The sequence below is a fragment of the Typopeltis vanoorti genome, chromosome 3 (assembly GCF_054136105.1).
Source record: "Typopeltis vanoorti isolate ZY-2024b chromosome 3, IOZ_Tvanoo_1.0, whole genome shotgun sequence".
Lineage (NCBI taxonomy): Eukaryota > Metazoa > Arthropoda > Arachnida > Uropygi > Thelyphonidae > Typopeltis > Typopeltis vanoorti.
The window spans coordinates 81,266,533-81,288,892 of NC_143551.1; positions in this window are offsets into that span (position 1 = coordinate 81,266,533).

The following is a 22,360-nucleotide window of genomic DNA, read 5'->3' on the forward strand; positions in this document are numbered from 1 at the left end:
AAGAGAGTGCAAAAAGTGTTGCAACTGTCATGCAAAACATGCATGTCATCTTTCGTATAAGCTAAAAGTTCTGTTTTCAGACAGTATTCAGTGTCTAGCCAATTTTCGTACCAAGTCTCGAACTCTGTATGAGTTTCTTTATTCATAAATTCCGGCTGGAAATATGATTTTTCGGGGATGACTCCACGATAATCCAGAGAATCGGATGTGTGAAACTTATGAGGAAAGAAACCCTTACGAACTTCTGGGAGATCGAACATGGCAGGCAATTTCAAACAACTGGGGCAATAATAGCTATCCCCAAACAGAGCTGGCACACTATGCACAAAATCATACTGAGAGTCACGGTATAAAAGACAGATCTGCTTCTTTGCATTTGGTCCCCGAAACACCACAGAAAAATCAGCATCTGCTGAAAAAATTACGATTTGGTATTTCGGAGTCAAATGCTTTTGAAGGAGAACTGCTTCTGGAATACCGCAAGAAATGAGCAGAACCCCTGCAATTTTGTGGAGAGTTAAAGCCCTCTTTGTTTGTAACTTTTTACGATCTAACCACACTTGTCTGTATATTTGGGCATCATCAGTTTGTGCAGAAACACCCAGAACAAGTGCTCGGGCCATGCAAAGATTGTCTTTGTTGTTAATTTCCACAACAGCTTTTTTTATTTTCACAAATTCATCCAGGCTAAGCAGCGTTCTTCTTTTAACATTGGGTAGCCACATTGGGTAACATTTGAGTAACCACCATTGTTATTGATATTAATAAGTACGACATCGATAATCAAATCCTTTGTCAAAAGAAACTCACGTTTCGATTGGGCGACAGCATAAAAAGCATGAACTATGCTTTGGATTGTTAGTTCAGAAAGCAACGTGAATGGTAAATTAATGTTGCTTTCTAAACTGGATGCACTAATGCCCAACCGAACATGAGAAAAAGTTCCTGAACTCGATAAACGCTGAATGATCCCATTATGCATATCTCTAAATATTTCAAAACAACACTCTGGTGAAAAGAGTTCCAGATCACGAAATCGAACTTGATACTCCAATTATCAAGTTTGTACTTGATAGAATTACGTGATCGGGCCACCGAAACAGTATAAAAGTCCCTGTAGAGTGAGGGTTCAATAGTAGTGAAAGTAGAGAGTTTAGTTTCACATCCAGTAACTGAATGTGAATTATATAAATTTTGGGGAGGATCGCGACTTCCTCCAGCCACACCAGCAATTGTTACATGAGAATTAATACCACGTCCTGTGGTTTGTTCATTTTCGCAACCATTTTCTCCTGTCAAATCAACCTCTACAGTGGTTGGTTGATGAATGAATATATTCCCATCAACAAAACGAATAACAGATGATCGCTATTAAAAAAAAATTACTTTCTAGATTTCAGAAATATCATTTAGAAATAAAAAACTCAATGTCATCCTAAGGTGATTTTAGCAATTTTGACACTACATGAGAGTTTCACTAACACAGTTTTACTAAACATCACCCCTCAAAAATTTCCCCCCCAAAATCCTAATAACCAAAAAATAAAACTAAATGTTACTCATGATAATGGTTTTTGCAATTTCGACACTACGTGATGGTTTCACTAACGCAATATTACCAAATAACCACACTCAATATCTTTTCCCAATCAAAAGAAAAAAAAAATAATATATGTATATATATATATATAATGACTTATGGGATTTCACTTAACACAAAACAGATGATTTTTATTTATCCATTGCAAAAACCACCTTAAAACTTTATAGACAAAAATCGCTAATGTAGTCACTAAAAATTCCACTAATGTTAAATTTTCAATGACATTACTATAAAATGACATAAAATTAATGTGCCTTTTCTCCAGAAAAACTCATTTTGAAACTACAATCTTCTGAATGCATACAAATATTACAAATACCACTAGAAACCCAAATGGAACCACACACCCCATTAGTCTATTTATAAAAAATCAGAACCAATGGAAAACCAATAATCACATCATGTGACAATGATTAACTTAGTTCTCAACGATCACACAAGGTCAAATTGCGAACCTTTGCTACCCATCAGTAGTGTATCACCTCGAAAACACTTAGTCACAATAGAAAGGTTGAGTAATACATAATCCTGGGGAAATTTATCTTTGAAGAAACCGCAATATGTGTAGGAAAGGAAGTGATGCGAACAAGTTAGTTCTAATAATCACATGAGGTCAATTACTAACCTTTGCTACCTAATACTACTGTAAACATTAGTCACATCAGAAAGCTTGACTACTACACAACCCTAGGAGCAAAATTTTACCTTTCTTCAAAATTTTACCTTTGAAGAAACCACTATATGGCTAAGAAAAGAACGATGACTGATCGAAATGAGTCACTCAGTTATCTACAAACAAGTCTAATGAAATTAACAGTGTGGGAAAATAATTCACACACAGTTTATTTATTTATTTTACTCATTTATTCTGGTTATAATATGTAGTTAACTGAATTTTAAAAGTAAAACCTATAATGAAAAAAAAGTCAACTGGATTTTCAGACTTGTGTTTGTGTTCTGTGCTGTAAATATATGTTAATAATCAACAATTTGGAATATTCAGATAACCTAGATAGTACTAAGATGTTCTCATTCTGGAAAGAAATGTAACTTAAACATAACAATTGATAATTGTAATTTCAATAATCATTGCTTGTATGTTTTTTGGTAAGCGTAATACTAATACTGAATAGTTTTTTTTCATAAGAATGATCATAGGGTATATATTAGAGTATCAATATGGATACATTAGCGATTTTTTATGTCTAATGTGTGTGTGTGTGTGTGTGTGTGTGTGCGTGTGTGTGCATGTGTGTGTGTGTTTAAGGGACACCATTATAATTAAATTATTCAGAAAAATTCGAAACACGACTGCCATCACGACTTTCTCTAAGAATTCCCACCCTTTAACAGGAAAGAAATACCCAAAATGTATTGGAAAATTACTACAACCATCTATAAAAGAAAAAATAACTGCATGTTTGAGTGATATTAGCATATAATAAAATTATTCAGAAAACTAAAAAAGCATCACACTCTACATGTAAATTTCTATTTCTGCATATTGCATTGTAAATAATATCTGTGAAATAAATATGTAAACTTAAAAGAAGTGTCTTTGATGTGTTATGTATGTTTAAGTAAGAACACTTTTGAAAGAACCATGAATACACACACAATTTGTTTATTTATTTATTTATTTATTGAATTTTAAGATCTTAATTTTAGACAAATCAAATATTTGGATGAATTATGAATAAAATATGAACTTGATTAGAATATGATTAGACATAGCATATAATTAAATTATTCAGAAAACCTCAAAACTGTGAATTTCCAAACACATAACGTCACAATTCTTATCACTAAATATCACCAACAAGGCAATAAACGATCCAAAAACACCACGTGATGTTTGTGACAGAAGAAGGGGCCCAGCGAAATTCCACACATTCCAAAATCAATAACAACAAACATTCACGTCACGATTCCTTATCTTATCTGATCTTGAACTGCTCAGAAGTGTCCACCAATCACAACACGATTCCTTATCTCTAATATATCTCTCCTTTCCATTCAAAACAACAAATGACGTCACTTATCTACATCTCATAACAACAAACCTTCACGTCACGATTCCTTATCTTATCATCATCTTGATCTGGTCAGAAGTGTCCACCAATCACTAAACGATTCCTTATCACTAATATATCTCTCTTTTCCATTCAAAACAACAAATGAAGTCACTTATCTACATCTCTTAACAACAAACATTCACGTCACGATTCCTTATCTTATCTTGATCTTCATCTGGTTCAAAGTGTCCCACCAATCACAACATGAATCCTTATCTCTACCATCACCCATAATTCCATACGCGAACCAAAACACAACAACTGGAGCCATTGATACATATGCCCACAGGGAAATTCCAAACATTCCAAACTAATGACGTCTCACACAATGACGTTTTCAACCAATCACGTCACGATTCCTTATCTTATCTTGTTCTTGATCTGGTCAGAAGTGCCTACCATACTACTTAGGTGTTTGAAGACTTTCATCTAAAATACTTCCAGTTGGGTTTCTGTCAAGACATTTCCGATCCATCTTACTAAAATGCGTTGCTCATATTCAATTAAGTTACATCCTGGCTATTACTTTTGTCAATTTCTGTCATGTCTTCATGAGCCCAGCGTCATTGATATCGGATGTTCATTATTTCTATTACGACTTACTAACAGGACAGATAAAGACAGTAAAAAATTATTAAATCCTCTTTTTAAGATTAATTTGCCTTCGGTAATTTTTTTAAATCTACATTAGCCATTGTGAAATTCAAATGTGACTTGAAAGCGCATATGTTATACATAAGTCCTTCACACTGAAAAATTTATGGCTGGCTTAATTTTTATGCATTTTGCTTAGATTGTCTTATAACAATGTCGGAAATTATACTTTATTTTGATGAAGTGAATTGTTGTTCTATACGTTATAATAATGGTGTAAAAATCTTAAAATAAATTGCAAATAAAAGACACTTGAAATTTTTTGTTTGTGAATTGCCAAATTAACTTGCTCATCGAGATTTAAAAAAGTAGTCGTATAACCTCATTCGCCTTTGTTTTTTACAACTAGTTTCAAGAAGCTAGAATAGTCGACAAAGGACATTTTTTTCCAAATTTCAACGCTCTTTTGAAGATTAGAAAATTTCCTAAAATTCATTCGTAGAAAGATTGGAGGTGACCCAATCATTCTTCCAGTGAAGAGTGTTTATTTGTTTTTAATTCTTCGAAGGCCTATTCGTAGGTCTTATTATCTTTCGGCAATTTACAGTTATTGTTAAAGAGCGTTTAAAACGGAAGCATCCGAATAGAAAGAGAGTAATAATTAATAATCCTACAATTATATTTTCAGGATATGGGAAGAAAGAAATTTAGCCTTTGTGATCTACAGCATAAATGTACTAAATACTGAAGCGCTAAAGATCATTCATATATATTAAATATGTTTCAAAATACAGTATGACAAATGGAAACTCATCAGTTTAAATAAAAAGTTCTGTTATTTGTAAATATATGACGTAGGTCTCTTTCTGATTGTGACATTTTTATAGCAATATGATGCTATTAGGTCATTTTAATATCCAGCTTTTAGAATTGCTAAAGAGCACATGGCATTAAATGCATCTGGGAATAAATTATTGATATCACTTCAGTATAACTGCTCCGATAGTGAATCACATGATCTTGTATACATATTTAAACTTAACCAATTACCACGAAGCAGGAGTGATTTTATTGCAGTACATACTTTATATTTATTTTTCTTTAGATCCTTGCAAATGGTATAATTGCAATTTGCCCAGCGAGAGCGCCAGAATAACTTGCATATGTACAGATAGAATGAATGTCATAAAACGAATCTCAAAAGGAAAGGAGTATTTTGCGAAACGTTGATAAAAAAGGAAAACTCCAATATACTTTAAGGACAACAATGCTAACCCAGTTCTGCCCTACACGAATTTAATAAAACACATGAGGATATGTGGCTGGCTTTTCACTTCATAATAATAGAAAATATATTCGATTATTCCATTAAACTTTTTAATGTATTACGTAATTAATTTGAAATAATCAGTACGCAAATTAATAAATCTCATTCATATTATGTTGGAATTTTAAAAAATATATAAACAAGTTAACGAATTTAATTAAATTTGAATAATATCCTTTAAACGCCACAATATTTATCATTATACACTACACCCATCTCTTTCCCCCTCTGTAATACACTTCCTATTAAATTGCTTTAAGGAAATTGATGATGCTTCCAAACAGAAGAAATTGACATCGAATATAACCAAGATATATTCATTTACACTTTTCTTTTCAAGAAATGTAATACACAAACAAAGCAGAAGGTTGGTGCTTATTTATGGTTAATTTGCATTCCGAAATTCTCGATAATGATCTTATGATAGGCAAAAACTGTAAAGTCCATTGGTCCGCTACAGTTGATCAAATGATTGTTCAATTCAGCTATTAACTAGGAGGAAGAAAACATTATGAGAAAGTAAACATTAGCACACGTCATATCCGTCACTGGCCCCTAATATAGTAGAACAGCAGAATCGATGCTGCTCTCACTCTTTGAATCGAAACAAACAGTTGCGTCTAAAGTTAACGAAGGAATATCATATTGGATATAAGAGCAATGACAATAAGGTGATATGGCAGGATGAACCTCGCTTTCTGTTACTTCATAACATTACGATTATTACAAAAGATATTACATGGAAATAAAAGCATAAGGTAAAATAAACACGAAACGAAAGCTCCATGATACTCATACTTAGGAACAATACTCAACCGATAGCAGCTGAATAATCATCTCGGACATGTTTGCCTGGTCCTCGTTTGTTCTCTTCTCTGTAAAAGAATGGTTGATAGTGTTGTCTATCTAGTCACCGATTATCGCCGAATTACTTTGAATATGATTGACATTTCCAAAAGCAGAACACGTCATGTTAATAAACACAAAACATGCAGGTTATATGACGATTTTCACTTATCATCTCAATTACTGATCTAAGACCCGTTTAGAAACTACTTCGGAATGCTCCAGAAGGAAATTTTTGTGAAAGGGCACAATGTTAGTAATTTCGATGTACACAAACCGGGCACTGAATTAGAAAATTTTATTTAATACCATCCCCATGGATTTCCTTTAGCCCGAATTACAGCGCCTATGCCGTTTAGCACAGATTACACAAAGTATTAGATTACATCTACGTCTACAATATATCAGGAGTTCAGCAGATAGTCATTAATTATTCCTGACAGTTTCCTTGACACCACTATAGATAACCTCTCCGGTTCTTCTGAGAAATGAGTGGTTTCCTTAGAGGCATGCGATTGCCAATTCAGATCGTTTTCGATTCCCTAAGCATAATTTAGAGAGAGAGATACAGTTCGGGAACAGCCTTCATCAAATGCTTTGGTAAATTTCTGCACGCTGGACGTTCTGTGTGGATATGTGCCTTCTCAGACCACGGCGATCTCTTTCCCACCAGACTGTTTTAGGACCACAGTTATACCTCTTGTATAAGCAATTCGGGTTATTTTCTCACTGATTAAACACCCGGAATATCTTATCTTTTGAGGAACCATCAGCTTTGCTGTTTCGAAAATCGTTGCTACAAGTACATGAGCATTCACGATAAGCCATGTATCGAATTTCGAAAGATTCTGTTGTTTTCCATTGTGATCAAAACTCTCGACGAATAACGACCTGAAGCATTGTTAAATACTTGTTAGAACACATGGTGTCGCATGACCAAGTATTCTGCATAAACGCTGCATAACATCCCCACAACTCCAAAGAATTGACCATAGATCTTACACGATTTTCGAGAATAATTCCAGTTAGAATTAGAAAATACAAATAGCGGCAGATATATCTGTTGTTCTCTCATGTGTGCTAAAATTTGAAAAGAACGCAGCTGCTTACGAATTTTTAAATGTTAAAGCCAGAAGAGGACTGGTTTCATTTCACAAATGGGAATGAAAAGAAGTAGAGAATTTAATTATTATTATTTTTATTAAGAATGAATCTAAATCGATAAATAAAATGAAAATACTGACATCTGCAATTCTGATTTTACTCTCTACATGAAAGAATTCTTTTTTAGCGTGTTTTCGTCCAATTCTGGATATAGGTCTGCTCCCTTAACATTCTGCCTTTGTAGATCATTCTTTCATACTGTTTTTTGACGAACTTCTCTTATCTTCTGTTCTGTTCTGTTCTCAATGTTTCATTTTGTCCTCATTTCCTCTATCAATCACTAATCTACTAGCCGATTTCCACTTATGACTGTAAGGCATGTTAATAGCGAAATATCTAATGAATGAATTAACACCCTTTAACCTAATGTGAATTAACCAAATAATTAATATAAATATAGTTAATAAAATCAATCGCTTTTCTTAGGTAAAATAATAAATTAATAAAACATGAATCATCAAAATGTTATTGAAAAAATTTTGGGAATAAAATTAATAATTAAAATAAGTTGATGTATGCTAAATATTGAATTAATATATAAAATTTTTATTCTCCATTTAGGTATTTCAATATAATCTTAAAAGTAAAATAAAGTAAATATTATTACTCTGCATATTTGCATTTTATTATCCTGAATGTAATAATTTTCTTGTGAATTCCAGTCACAACTTCCTCGCCAGTACTGACTGCAATTACCACACCCTCTACCCCTGTAGTGACTCCAGTCACAACAACTTCGTCCCCAGTAGTGACACCAGTAACAACAACTTCCACTCCAAAAGTAACTGTAGTTACAATAACAACTTTCACTCCAGTAGTCACTGCAGTCACCACAACTTCTACTCCAATCGTGACTCCCTTCACAACAACTTCTACCCCGGTAGTGCCACCAGTTACATCTTATACTCCTCTAGTGACTCCAGTTACCACAACTTCCACTCCAGCAGTAACAGCAGTTACAAAGACTTCTACTCCAGTAGTGACACCAGTTACAACTACTACTCCATTTGTAACTCCAGTCACAACGTCCTCTCCGGTAGTGACACCAATCACCACATCTTCGTCGCCAGTAGTGACTCCAGTAACAAAAACTTCCACTCCAAGTGTGACTCCAGTTACAACAACAACTTCCCCCACAGAAGTCACTCCAGTCATCACAGCGTCTACTCCAATAGTGACTCCATTCACAACGTCGACCCCGGTAGTGCCACCAGTTACAGCTCCTACTCCAGTAGTGACTCCACTCACCACTGCAACTTCCAGTCCAGCAGTAACACCAGTTACAATTTCCACTCCAGTAGTGACACCAGTAACAACAACTTCCACTCCAGTAATGACTCCAATCACCTCAACTTCGACCCCAGTAGTGACACCAGTTACAGCAACTTCGACCCCTGTAGTGACAACAGTTACAACAACTTCGACTCCAGTAGTGACTCCACTCCCCACAACTTCGTCACCGATAACTCAAACCTCAGGTAAGCTACATTGAATTATTATTCTACTATTATAACAACCCGTATTGCTAATTTGTTTGCTATTTAGAATTCTGTATTATGCATGCTGGTTAAAAATTCCACCTACAAACGCTGAGTGGAGGTAGAGAACATTAAAACATACCATATTCACCTAGGAAAGCAAGATTGGAAACGAAACGGAAGGTACTATCAGGGATACAAAGATACAGAAATTACGCAAGGAACTAATTAGTGAAAAATACTTTATTAGGCATAATTGAACAGTTCAATAGTAGTTGGATACATAATATGGTAAAGGCGATGCATGTCTGTCATGTCAGTGTTCGTAAACTGACGCATGTTTTTCGTGTCCCGTGGACCTGAATGAGGAAGCCCCAATTTCTCACCTGGAGCTCTGGCGAACAGCGCCACTGATCACTTTCGGGTAGTGTTTCCGGTCATGCTTTGCTATTTGAATATGGTTGAGTTTGATGTTCTCTACATCACCTCCAAATTTGTACGTGGAATTTTGAACTACCGTGCATATCTAGAATTGTTGCACATATTCGCAGACTAGTCATAGTCCAACGTTGATTAGGAATAGAAAATCACTAACTTTCTCTTTTAGGACTGTTCAGTTGTTTTTGTAATGCGTTATATTACGTACTGTTCTGCAGAGAAATATTTCCGACATTGATATTGTTATTTGTTGAAGAAGTTTCAATATTTCCATTCCTGTAACAAATTCTGTGTAGTCATCACCATAGTTAAACTGATACAAGTGTTCATTCATTAGAAACACAATAAATTGTGATGAATTTATTCATTTTCTTCATTTTCGTCTCTTACATTACATACTCTTACATTCTATTTCTTTTCTTTTTTGGTATATATTTGTACACAACACCACAATACTGACATATTTTGCATTACTATATTAGTAACCATTAATTCTCTAATTAATTCTCTCATGTAGTTACAGTATTGAATTCTATGATCAGTTTGTTGAAGGCATTGATCTCTTTTGTTCCCGAATATTATAAAACTGAGTGTATATTTTCTCACTCACTTCTTCACTCTTTCTTTATTACAGGAAGAGTAAAATAAATAGGGCCTGGTACGGCGAAGTGCAAAATCACTGTCTTTCATATATGTTCAAAACCAATTTATAAATATTAATTAATATCTTTTCCTTCTTCTGTGAGATCAATCTTTTATATTACAATCGATTTTCATAAATGTTATGACAATATCCTTCCAACAGGTTTTCTGAATTTCCTAGATTTCTTCACATACCTTTGAAATTTAATAAAGGTTGACGCCGTAATCCATCTCGGCTTGTTTATTGGTTTCATATCTACATTTAATTCAACTTATAATTAAACCACAATCAACTAAACTTTACTTGTTGTGTAACCAATAATATTTCGTATCACCGAACATGCCTAATCATTTTATTCATTAACATTCTAAAGAAAGTCGATTTCAAATGTATTCATTAGTGTTATTTTATGAAATGCAAGTACACGAGTATTTTTTCATAATAAATTTTAAATCTCACTTCTTTCTCCATGCTTTCAATTTTCAAATGATCTAAATTTCAATTTAGATCATTTTGTACTTTGTTAATACAAATGTTTGATATTTCACTTAGCTTGACAGCATAAGCAAAGAAAACCATTACATTCTTAATATTTGAACATAAATAATTCATGAATACATGAAATATCAGTTGGTGCCTTACACTGCACCCTTCGTTACACTGCACCTAGCAACCTAGTTGTTTGAAGATTTTCATCTAAAATACTTCCATTTGAGTTCTGTTAACACATTTCGAATACATCTTACTAAAATGCCTTGCTCATATTCAATTAAGCTACATTCTGGCTATTACTTTTGTCGATTTCTGTCATGTCTTCATGAGCCCAGTATCGTTGATATCGCATGTTCATTCTTTCTATTACGACCTATTAACAGGACCGATAAAGACAGTAAAAAATTATTAAACCATCTTTTTAAGATTAATTTGCCGTCGGTAATTTTTTTAATCTAAACTGGCCATTGTGAAATTCAAATGTGACTTCAAAGCACACATGTTATCCTTAAATCCTTCCCACTGCAAAATTTATGCCTGGCTTAATTTTTATTCATTTTGCTTAGATTGTCTTATAACAATGACAGAAATTATACTTTATTTTGATGAAGTGAATTATTGTTCTATACGTTATAATAGTGGTGTATAAAATATTAAATTGATTGCAAATAAAAGACATTTCAAATTTTTTGTTTGTGAACTGCCAAATTAACTTGCTCATCGAGATTTAAAAAAGTATTCGTATAACCTCATTCGCCCTTATTTTTTACAACTAGTTTGAAGAAGGCAGAATAGTCGACAAAGGAAATCTTCTTCCAAATTTCAACTCTCTTTTGAAGCTTAGAAAATTTCTTAAAATTCATTCGTAGAAAGTTGGGAGGTGACCCAATCATTCTCCTGGTGAAGAGTGTTTATTTGTTTTTAATTCTTCGAAGGCGTATTCGTAGGTCTTATTATCTTTTCGCAATTTACGGTTGTTGTTTAAGGGCGTTTAAAACGAAAGCATCCGGACTAATAACAAATTGTCCTACAATTATATCCTCAAGATATTGGAAGAAAGAAATTTATCCTTTGTGGTCTAATATAAATGTACTAAATACTAAAGCGGTCAAGATCATTCATATATATTAAATAGGTTTAAAGATGCTGTATGGCCAATGGAAAATCATCAGTGTAAATAAAATGTTCTGTTATTTGTATATATATGACGTAGTCTCTTTCTGGTTGTGACGTTTTCATAGCAATTTTTCACAATTATGTCATTTTAATATACGGCTTTTAGAATTGCTAAAGAGCACATGGCATTAAATGCACTGGAGAAAAAATTATTGAAATCACTTCAATAAATCTGCTCCGATAGTGATTCCCATGTTCTTGTTTACATATATAAATTTAATTAATTACCACGAAGCAAAAGTGATGTTATTGCAGTACATACTTTATATTTATTTTTTCTTTACATCCTTGAAAATAGTATAATTGAAAATTGTCCAGCGAGAGCCACAGAATACTTGCATGTGTACAGACAGAATGTCATAAAACGAATCTGAAAAGGAAAGGAGTATTTTGCGAAACTTTGATAAAAAGAAAAACTCCAATATACATTAAGGACAACAATGCTAACCCAGTTCTGCCCTACACGAATTTAATAAAACACATGAGGATATGTGGGTGGTTTTTCACTTCATAATAATAGAAAATATATTCGATTATTCCATTCAGCTTTTTAATGTATTACGTAATTAATTTGAAATAATCAGAACGCAAATTAATAAATCTCATTCATAATATGTTGGAATTTTAAAAAATATATAAACAAGTTTCCGAATTTAAATAAATTCGGAATATAACCAAGATATATCCATTTACACTTTTCTTTTCAAGAAATGTAATACACAAGCAGAAGGTTGGTGCTTATTAATCGTTAGTTTGCATTCCTAAATTCTCGATAATGATCTTGTGATAGGAAAAAACTGTAATGTCGACTGGACCGCTACAGTTGATCAAATGATTGTTAAGTTCAGCTAATAACTAGGAGGAAGTAAACATCAGTACACGTGATATCCGTCACTTGCCCCTAATAGGGTAGAAAATCGATGTTGCCTCACTCTTTCAATCGAAACAAACAGTTGCGTCTAAAGTTAATGAAGGAATATCATATTGGATATAAGAGCAATGAAAATAAGGTGATATTGCAGGATGAACCTCGCCTCCTGTCACTTCATAATGTTGCAATTATTACAAAAGATATTACGAGCATAAGGTGAAATAAACACGAAACAAAAGCTCCATCATACTCATACTTAGGAACAATAATGAACCGATAGCAGCTGAATAATCATCTCGGATATGTTTGCCTGGTCCTCGTTTGTTCTCTTGCCCGTAAAAGAATGGTTGATAGTGTTGTCTATCTAGTCACCGATTCTAATTACTTTGAATATGATTAACATTTCCAACAGCAGAACACGACATGTTAATAAACACATAACATGCAGGTTATATGACGATTTTCACTTATCATCTCAATTACTGATCTCAGACCCGTTGAGAAAGTACTTCGGAATGCTCTAGAAGGAAATTTTCGTGAAAGGGCACAATGTTAGTAATTTCGATGTACACAGACTGGGCACTGAATTAGAAAATTTTATTTAATACCATGCTCGATTTCCTTTAGCCCGAATTACAGCGCCTATGCCGTTTAGCACAGATTATACAAAGTGTTAAATTACATCTACGTCTACGAGATATCAGGAGTTCAGCAGACAGTCCATTAATTGGTCCCTGTCAGTTTCCTGACACCACAATAGACAAACTCTCCGGTTCTTCGGAGAAATCAATGGTTTCCTTAGTGGCATGGGATTGCCAATACAGATCGTTTTCGATTCCCTAAGCATAATTCGGAGAGATACGGTTCGGGAACAGCCTTCATCAAATGCTTTGGTAAATTTCTGCACGCAGGACGTTCTCTGACGATACGTGCCTTCTCAGACCAATGCGTTCTCTTTCCCAAGAGACTGTTTTAGGACCACAGTTATACCTCTTATATAAGCAATTCGGGTTATTTTCCCACTGATTAAACACCTGGAATATCTTATCTTTTGAGGAACCACTGAGCCTTTGCTGTTTCGAAAATCGTAGCTGCATGTAGATGAACATTCACGATAAGCCATTTATCGAATTTCGAAAGATTCTGTTGTTTTCCATTGTGATCAAAACTCTTGACGAATACTGACCAGAAGCATGTTAAATACTCGTGTAGAACACTTGGTGACGAATGCCAAGTATTCTGCATACACGCTGCGTAACATCTTCACAAATCAGAAAAATTTACCATGGATCTCACACGATTTTCGAGAATAATACCAGTTAGAATTAGGAAATACAAATAGCGGTAGATATATCTGTTGTTTTCTCATGTGCGCTACAATTTGTCGAGAACGCAGTGCTTGTTAATTTTCAAAAATTAAAACCAGAAGAACTGTGTTTTCATTCCACAAAGCCGAATGAAAAGAATTAGAGATTTAGTTGTGATTATTTTTTATTAAGAATGAATCTAAATAGATATTTAAAATGAAAAAAAAAAATCCCCCGATATTTACAATAGTCTGTTTTTACTCTCTACATGAAAGAATTCTTCTTCAGTCTGTTTTCATCTAATTCTGGATATAGGTCTGCTCTATTAACTTTCTGCCTTTGTAGATCATTCCTTCAAGCCGGTTTTTGACGATCCTTCCTTCTCTTCTCTTCTCAATGTTTAACTAATATATTAGCCGATTGCCACTTATGCCTGTAAAGCATGTAAATATTGAAACATGAATCAATTGTCACTCTTAAATAAATGTGAATTAACGAAATAAGTAATTTCAATGAGTTTAATAAAATCAAACTATTTTCTTAGATAAATAATATTCTAATAAAACATGAATTAGGAAAATGTTATTGTAGACAAGTAGGGAATAAAATTAGTAATTAAAATAAAATTATATATGCTAAATTTTAATTTAATATGTAAAGTTTTTCATCTCCATTTAGATATTCCAATATCATTTTAAAAGTAAAGAAAGTAAATTTTATCACTCTGCATATTTGTATTTTAATATCCTGAATAACGTCATTGTTTTTAATTTACTGACAGTCCCTACGACCATTATGGAAACTACAACTAAAGAAGGTGAGTTACCCAATGAGATGAGTGTCCTAGTTAAATAACATTACTTAGTTTAGTAGTTTGTATAATGAATTTTGCACTTGCATAATGAAAATCTGTTCAATTTATTGATGATTATATTTTTCTCATTTTCAATGCTAATATTATATATCTAATAAATCGCAGAGTACCTGCTAACAAAAATACAAGCCTGAATGAAGTATTCACATTTCGCAATTGAAAACAAATAAAATGGATACAAAATTTACAGTATTTAGTAAATATGGAAAGCTAAAATAAAAGCTGTAACAAGTATAAGAGTCAAATTAAGTTTTAAAGGGGATGTAGAACGCTAAAGATACCTTAAGAACAGACAAAGAACTCCTACATAACAATACTAGGATTAAAGCAAATAAGCGATTCCTGGAATGTGTTTATCATAATCTCAGATTTGAAGGACTGACAATAATGAACAATAATGAAATAGAGTATCTCGAATGCTCAGTTTGTTTAGCTTCTGCGTTACTATCAGCTGATTATGAGAACCGTGTATTTACATCATGACTCTGCACACACACACACACACACACACACACACACACACACACACACACACACACACACACACACACACACACACACACACACACACACACACACACACACACACACACACACACACACACACACACACACACACACACACACACACACACACACACACACACACACACACACACACACACACACACACACACACACACACACACACAGGTGCACCTCAATCTTCAGTCAAAATACTGAGACACGAAACCACGGAGCAGTGTGAAGCAGTATAATACTAGGATAAACGGAATAAAGGTGGAGCAAGTGCCAAACACTGCGCCACTTTCCAAGAAATATTTTAATATCTTAAGCCCCGATGGAGCTTAAGCCGAAATGTCTGATACGAAAATATGAAAAGCGCATGTGAAAATCTGTTCAACTTAAAATCTGTACGTATCCCAACATATTAAACTGATTTTTGGAAGGTGGCGAAATGTTTGGAGCTTGATATCTACGATTACCACGAGGTGCCTGGTATTGCAGTAGCTCTTGAGTCAGCTCACTACCCTAGGAAAAAAGAAAATCGGAAATTTATATATACACATACTAAACTAAAACAAACATTTCACAAAAACCATACGTGCCTTTACTACATATAATAAAGTAAAAACAAAAACTCAACAAACACCACTTTATTAACATTTAAGTATAATATATAGAAAATACACGATACAAAAGCAGATATTAGAAATTTGTTTTGGGAATAAATCAGGTTATTCCTCCAAAAGAATAAACGGTTTTTTGCTCAATACGCATGCTCTGTTTGGAGACTGCAATGACATTGTCCCTATATAGCGTTAAACAATTATTTCCCGAAAGACACCATACTGCAAATACAAGAAAAGCAGCTTTGTTGCAACATAAATACAAGATGATGACAATTAATGTCTGTGTACTATATTTAACGACAATAATTGAAATTGGACAGAACCGGAATGAAAAATAACCCTGCATAATGAAAAAAAGTTCTTTCTCACAGACACTATACTGCATACAGGCAAGCACAAAAAAATTAATTACTGTAATTCCAACCACAGTATCTGACATATAGCTTCAAATTTTCCCTCAAAAAGATGTCCTGAGAGGGGTGGGGTTGTGCTGCGAAATAAACTAATTAGCCGGAGAACATTGGGAAATATTTACAGTATTAACAGACCTGAAATACCGTTCTCATCGTAATATATTTCTTAACGTAACACTAACCACTAAATAACTACAAAATGATTGACGTACCTTCGCTAATAATTGTGTCGATGTACATAACTGCCTTACTACAAAATAGCTCTTCCTCCACTCTTTAGTGTTGTCTTTCGGATACTATCCACTAGTTTCCTCTGTACCACAGTTCTTAATATAAGTTTACACATTAAAAAACATTAAACAATCATCCGTATAATAACCATATAAGATATTTACTAAAATACGTTATATAGTTATTCTAAATAATGCTGAATTTAATATCCACTTAACTTTGATAACTATATAAAGAATATCAAAAATGAGCTACGTTATGTATATTTGGAGATTCCGTCAGAATATTATTACTAAGAAAGATAACTTTCAAGAATTTAGTCATGATTTTCTAGTCCTTTATAACCTTAGTACCGCTTTGTCGTCTATTTTCTACAGAACTCTTTGAGTTTAAATAGTTTCTGACCTCTACATACTAAGGAAGTGACGTGCACATATTCGTAAATTAAGATATTTTGTAAGCTGAAATAGAAATAAAAAAATAAAATCGTGGAATATTTTTGTAAACTTCAAAAATATTTTGAAATTCTTCGTGAGTTCGCAGTTAACGTAAATGCTTTAATTATTTCTAGTATGCCCGGAAGATTCATTAGTTCGAATTAGAGTGCAGGTAGAACTTTGTGTGTCATTCAAAGCTGAAAAACTTACTTTTTCAAGCATTGACAGGTAGGTATAGCTAGTATTTTTTTAAAAGGTAATTTTGATTTCTAAATAGAACATGGCATTTTTTTTTCAGTCTACTAAAACTGCCACGTTTTCTTGAAATATATTTAGAGGAGATGATAATTCGGACTTTACCCCTTTTAGTCTCATTATCATATACGTCATGACTACATCATTTATCAAATATGGTAAGTCCTTACAAAAAAAATAAATCATGACCTTTCAAAATACACGCTAAAAATTAACGTAACTTTTTTATTAATATATTCTATTGCAGCCCACTGATTTTAAAAGAATAAATAAACAAAGAATAAACAAAACCTGATTTGTGGTTTTGTTTATTTTTTCTCTGCGAAATAGAGCTATAATTGTTTTTGCGAAAACCAAATAATCTATGCACTTAGATGAATGAGGTTTCTCTTGTAAATTACTGTTCACTAAATGGTGAAAATTTATCAAGAAATTAGAAAAAAATGCGAACCCCTTCGATTGCCTTACAGGAAGTAGGCGAGACCGTTTTAGCCTTCTGGTGGAGACTAAAGGGAAGTTCAATCTCCACCACAAGCCAGTTAGAGTATCACTAAAAATATCTGGCATCTGTTGAAGAGAGGGGATGGAGTGACACGTGTCGCCATCTCGTGGTCCCTAATCGTAACATTATATTTCAGTATTTCCCAAATTGGGACTTACGCCCCACAGGAAAGGGACAATTTGAATGTTTTTTGGGCAATTAGAAAATGACTTTGCATTCGTCACCTCATCACCGATATACTCAAAAAACTCCCCATTGTCGCCGATAAATTGTCCATGTTGCAACCTTGATTTTCCGAGAAAAAAAGCTGACATCTCACGTACAGCAGTCAACATAAATACAGCATCAAGAAGAATTCTCAGAAATGCAAAATGATGAGTCTATTAGAAATTTATTTTAACATAAAAGGAACAATGACATGGCTTTCTGACGAGACAGAAACTAAATATCGAAATTCAACTAAGTTTTGCAAAAAAAAAAAAAAAAAAAAAAAACTGTTGCTCCTCCCGTCGTCATATTTAGTTGAATGTGACTTTAAATGTGCTGTGAATGACTTGCTACTGAGAAAAAAAAAAGAAATCATCTGGATATCACAAACCATTGGGATTTGAGATTAAATATGACTAAATTAGTACCTCAAATAAAAACTCTTTGCAGCAGACATAAAGCTCAAGTATCGCATTAACTTGGATTTTTTTCACGAGAGTTCAATTCGATTTGTGTTATAATATACAAAGTGTAATATCAAATTTATATTCATTGAAGAAAGTCAAATTAAAAACGGTTTTATCTATGTTCCTTTTTTTATTTAAAGTAGATATATTTATATTATACGTTTTCTGAACTTGGCTGACTATTATGCTATGGTGGCGGGGAGGACAAAATCTTTGAGGCGTTGAAGTGGGGCATGATCCAAAGAACGTTGGGAAACACTGTTATATATTTATTGTCTGAGGTAGTGTGGGTTCAACTTCGATTTTCTTGAGTTTATGGGACGAAAAACCAGTTTCCTGGAGAAAGTTACCGAGAAATTAATTATTATATGGTGAACATAAACTAATGCGAAATTAAAAATTATAAATACTTGATTACTGTGAATCATAAAACGAAACGATATATATATATATATATATATATATATATATATATTTTTTTTTTTTCAAAATTCATTTTTACTCGGTTGGAATATTATAAAAAAGGTTTAATGACTATTACCGAGAGAAAAGATGAAAAGATATATTTAAAAAAGATACTACTAGTTTACTAGTTTCGTTACATGAACATCCTCAGGTATCACATTCAAAGAAGTATATAAAAAATTACAGAGACTTAAAATTGTACTAACAGAACAAGTATAAAAAACAGTAGCGTGTTTGAAAAAAATGCAAGTATGAGTTCCAAACAAACGAATACTACGCGCTGTCGCGAGTGCACCAGTACTGAACAGAAGCAACGTGTGCGTCAGAGAGATTGCAACTCAGGCTGTTGTTGATATGAGAGGAATCTAGAGAAATTTCCCTAAATTCAACAATCTTTCTTTCGAGTTCATCGTAGCACACATAGATGTTAGCAGTTTGAGACCAGTTTACAATGTGCTGGCGGCCTTCGTCTGAGTTAGCTGAAAAGAGAACGTGGCTAGAGAGAGCGCTAGCTCTAGTATACAAGATTTTATGTGATTGCGGAAAGCCATACTATGGACAGACTGCTAAATCCATCCTTCTACGTTTGGATGAACACCGTAGAGATATCTCCTATAACAGGACTAGAGCTAGCGATCTCTCTAGCCACGTTCTCTTTTCATACTTGCATTTTTTTCAAACACGCTACTGTTTTTTAACTTGTTCTGTTAGTACAATTTTAAGTCTCTGTAATTTTTTATATACTTCTTTGATTGTGATACCTGAGGATGTTCATGTAACGAAACTAGTAAACTAGTAGTATCTTTTTTAAATATATCTTGTCATCTTTTCTCTCGGTAATAGTCGTTAAACATTTTATATATATATATATATATATATATATATATATATCTAAATCTATCTAAAAAAATCCTATCTAAATGAGACAAAAAGACAGATAAACAGTTTGAAAATGCACAATTTACATTCGACAGGAATAAAGGTCTTAGTCTGTGGACTGTAAATTCAACCAAATAATCCAAATATTTTGAGAATTAGTCATGAAGGATGGGGATCAATGATAATCAAACAACATGCTTTGCTTCAGTCGATCAGAAGCACAATAGTGATAAGTTATCAAAATCAGAGAGTTTGATTGAAATCACAGCAATAACTGCTAGTTATACATAGAGCCTTCATTTTCCAGAATCTAAAGTAAGTTCGAGAAGTTATTTTGAATTTACGGCCAAAGAAACTACGAATACGAGGTCAGTTTATATATGTAACTGCGTGTGCCCTTCTGAGCGGTTTGCCTGCTTTGCGAAATGAAAATCAAATTTTCCGGAGGAAAAATCACGCAACCGCTGTATGAGACCGGCTAACTCACCTTCAGTTGAAAAACCTTCATAAAGATTCTTCGCGTTCTAGACGAGATTCGATTCTAAGTTTCCCAACCAAAGGGGATCTTCGACACTGATTGAGGTACGGGGACTACTCAATTCGAGAAATGAATTTGTACTCGAAGAAAAATAAGCTTTTCATTTTTAATTTTTTTTTGCAGTTATACGAGCACCTCATGGAATGGTATGTGTAAACATCTGAGGAGCAGCAAACTTTCATGACTGGCTGCATCGAGTTGACAAATTCATATCAATTACTACTTGTTTGAGCAGTAATTGATGTGAATGGAAGTGAATCTGGGTTCGATTTCTGATTATGACGGAAAGAGCCTTTATCAGAATTTTTCAATCAACGGTTAGTTAGCCGCTTTCATACCAGAAAATTTCATCCCTCAAAACAGGAAAACCGACTCATGAATACATATTTTATAGACATGAAATACTACTGAAAAAGGAAAGCAGCGGGAAAATCACTTTTTTTTCTCTAAATAATTGCCTAGTAAAGTAGCATTGCAACCTCATCAACCAATAGGTGGAGAGAAAACACAAACACTCTGCTTGTTTATATGAATGACTGTATACTATATCATGTTAATTTTCATACTGTGTAAAACTCTGCACACACACATATATATATATATATATATATATATATATATATATATGTGCAGAGTTTTACACAGTATGAAAATATATATGTGTGCTATGTTTTTCTCGCAGTTTTCTACTTCGTAATGTGCTTTGGTTATCGATGACCTTTTATATTTCTTATTTTACTTTCAGTATTCTTATGGACACTGTCGACTGCTTCCAGGACATGAGATTTTCGGATTTTTCGTATTGCATCTTCAGTAATTATTCTCTTTTTAGAGAAATTTTCAAAATAGTATTGAGGAATGCTACCTTTTTTAACAACGGTAAGTTCGAACGTTCTCTAAGTTGAAGCGATATAGCAGTGGTATTCAATCTTTATGAGCAACTGGGCTCTTTTGTCAATCGTAATACTTTTGAGAAACCACTGCTACCCTCCACTAGGAATGCCCAGAACACAGATTGAAACCCATTGCTGTAAAGAATGCGTATAAATTTATATGTAGAAAACGTCATTTATTTTGTTTATGGTCATTATATGTTATTTTAAAAACTATATTTTTGAATTAAGTGCACTACCAAAGTTTATTTATGAATAAATTAAATACGATATATTTCATAACGCATCCCAGTAGGCTACGTAGAAATAAAACCGTCACTGGTGGTTTTTACACAAGTATGGTAAAGATAACAAACATAAATATATTTATGCCCTTATTCAGTCTTATTTTGTAAACGGAACTAAAAATCTCTGAGTAAAAAACAAGAATCAAAAAAAAAAGAAAAGAAAAGAAAACGGTAATAAAATGAATTCTACCACCAAAGGAGTTTATTTATTTATTCATATGGAGTTTCCTCCCTTTTCTCCCCGTCCCTATTGAAGCGAGGTGAAACCCCTCCCCATCATTCGGCGGTTAAGTATTTATGGCTGTAGATCCGTATGTGTTCACGGGGCCCGTTTGCCTGCTTGCAGGATGAAAAATCCCAGATAAACTGGGGGAAAAACCCTGCTGTCCAAGCCCAAACCCGCTAACTTGGCTTATGGGAGATCCTTAAGCTCTTTACGTCGGCGACGGGAATCGAACAAGGGATACTCCTTCCACAGGCATATGGTTGCGAATCGCAAAGCCTATATTTTATTTTCTCAAAAGCATCTATGTAAATTCGGACGAACTATTTACATATATACAATAAGTACATAGCATGCTTATTTCAGTTAACAATTTTTCATTTACAACATGATAATATATACTATAACATAATGTACAATAAGTACACGGCATGGTTATCTCAGTCAACAATTTTTATTTAAAACATGAATACATGCCCAATATCTATTTTCACCTAAAGTTCTGTGCAATCTTTTGGGCAGTTATTTTGCCATTTAACATC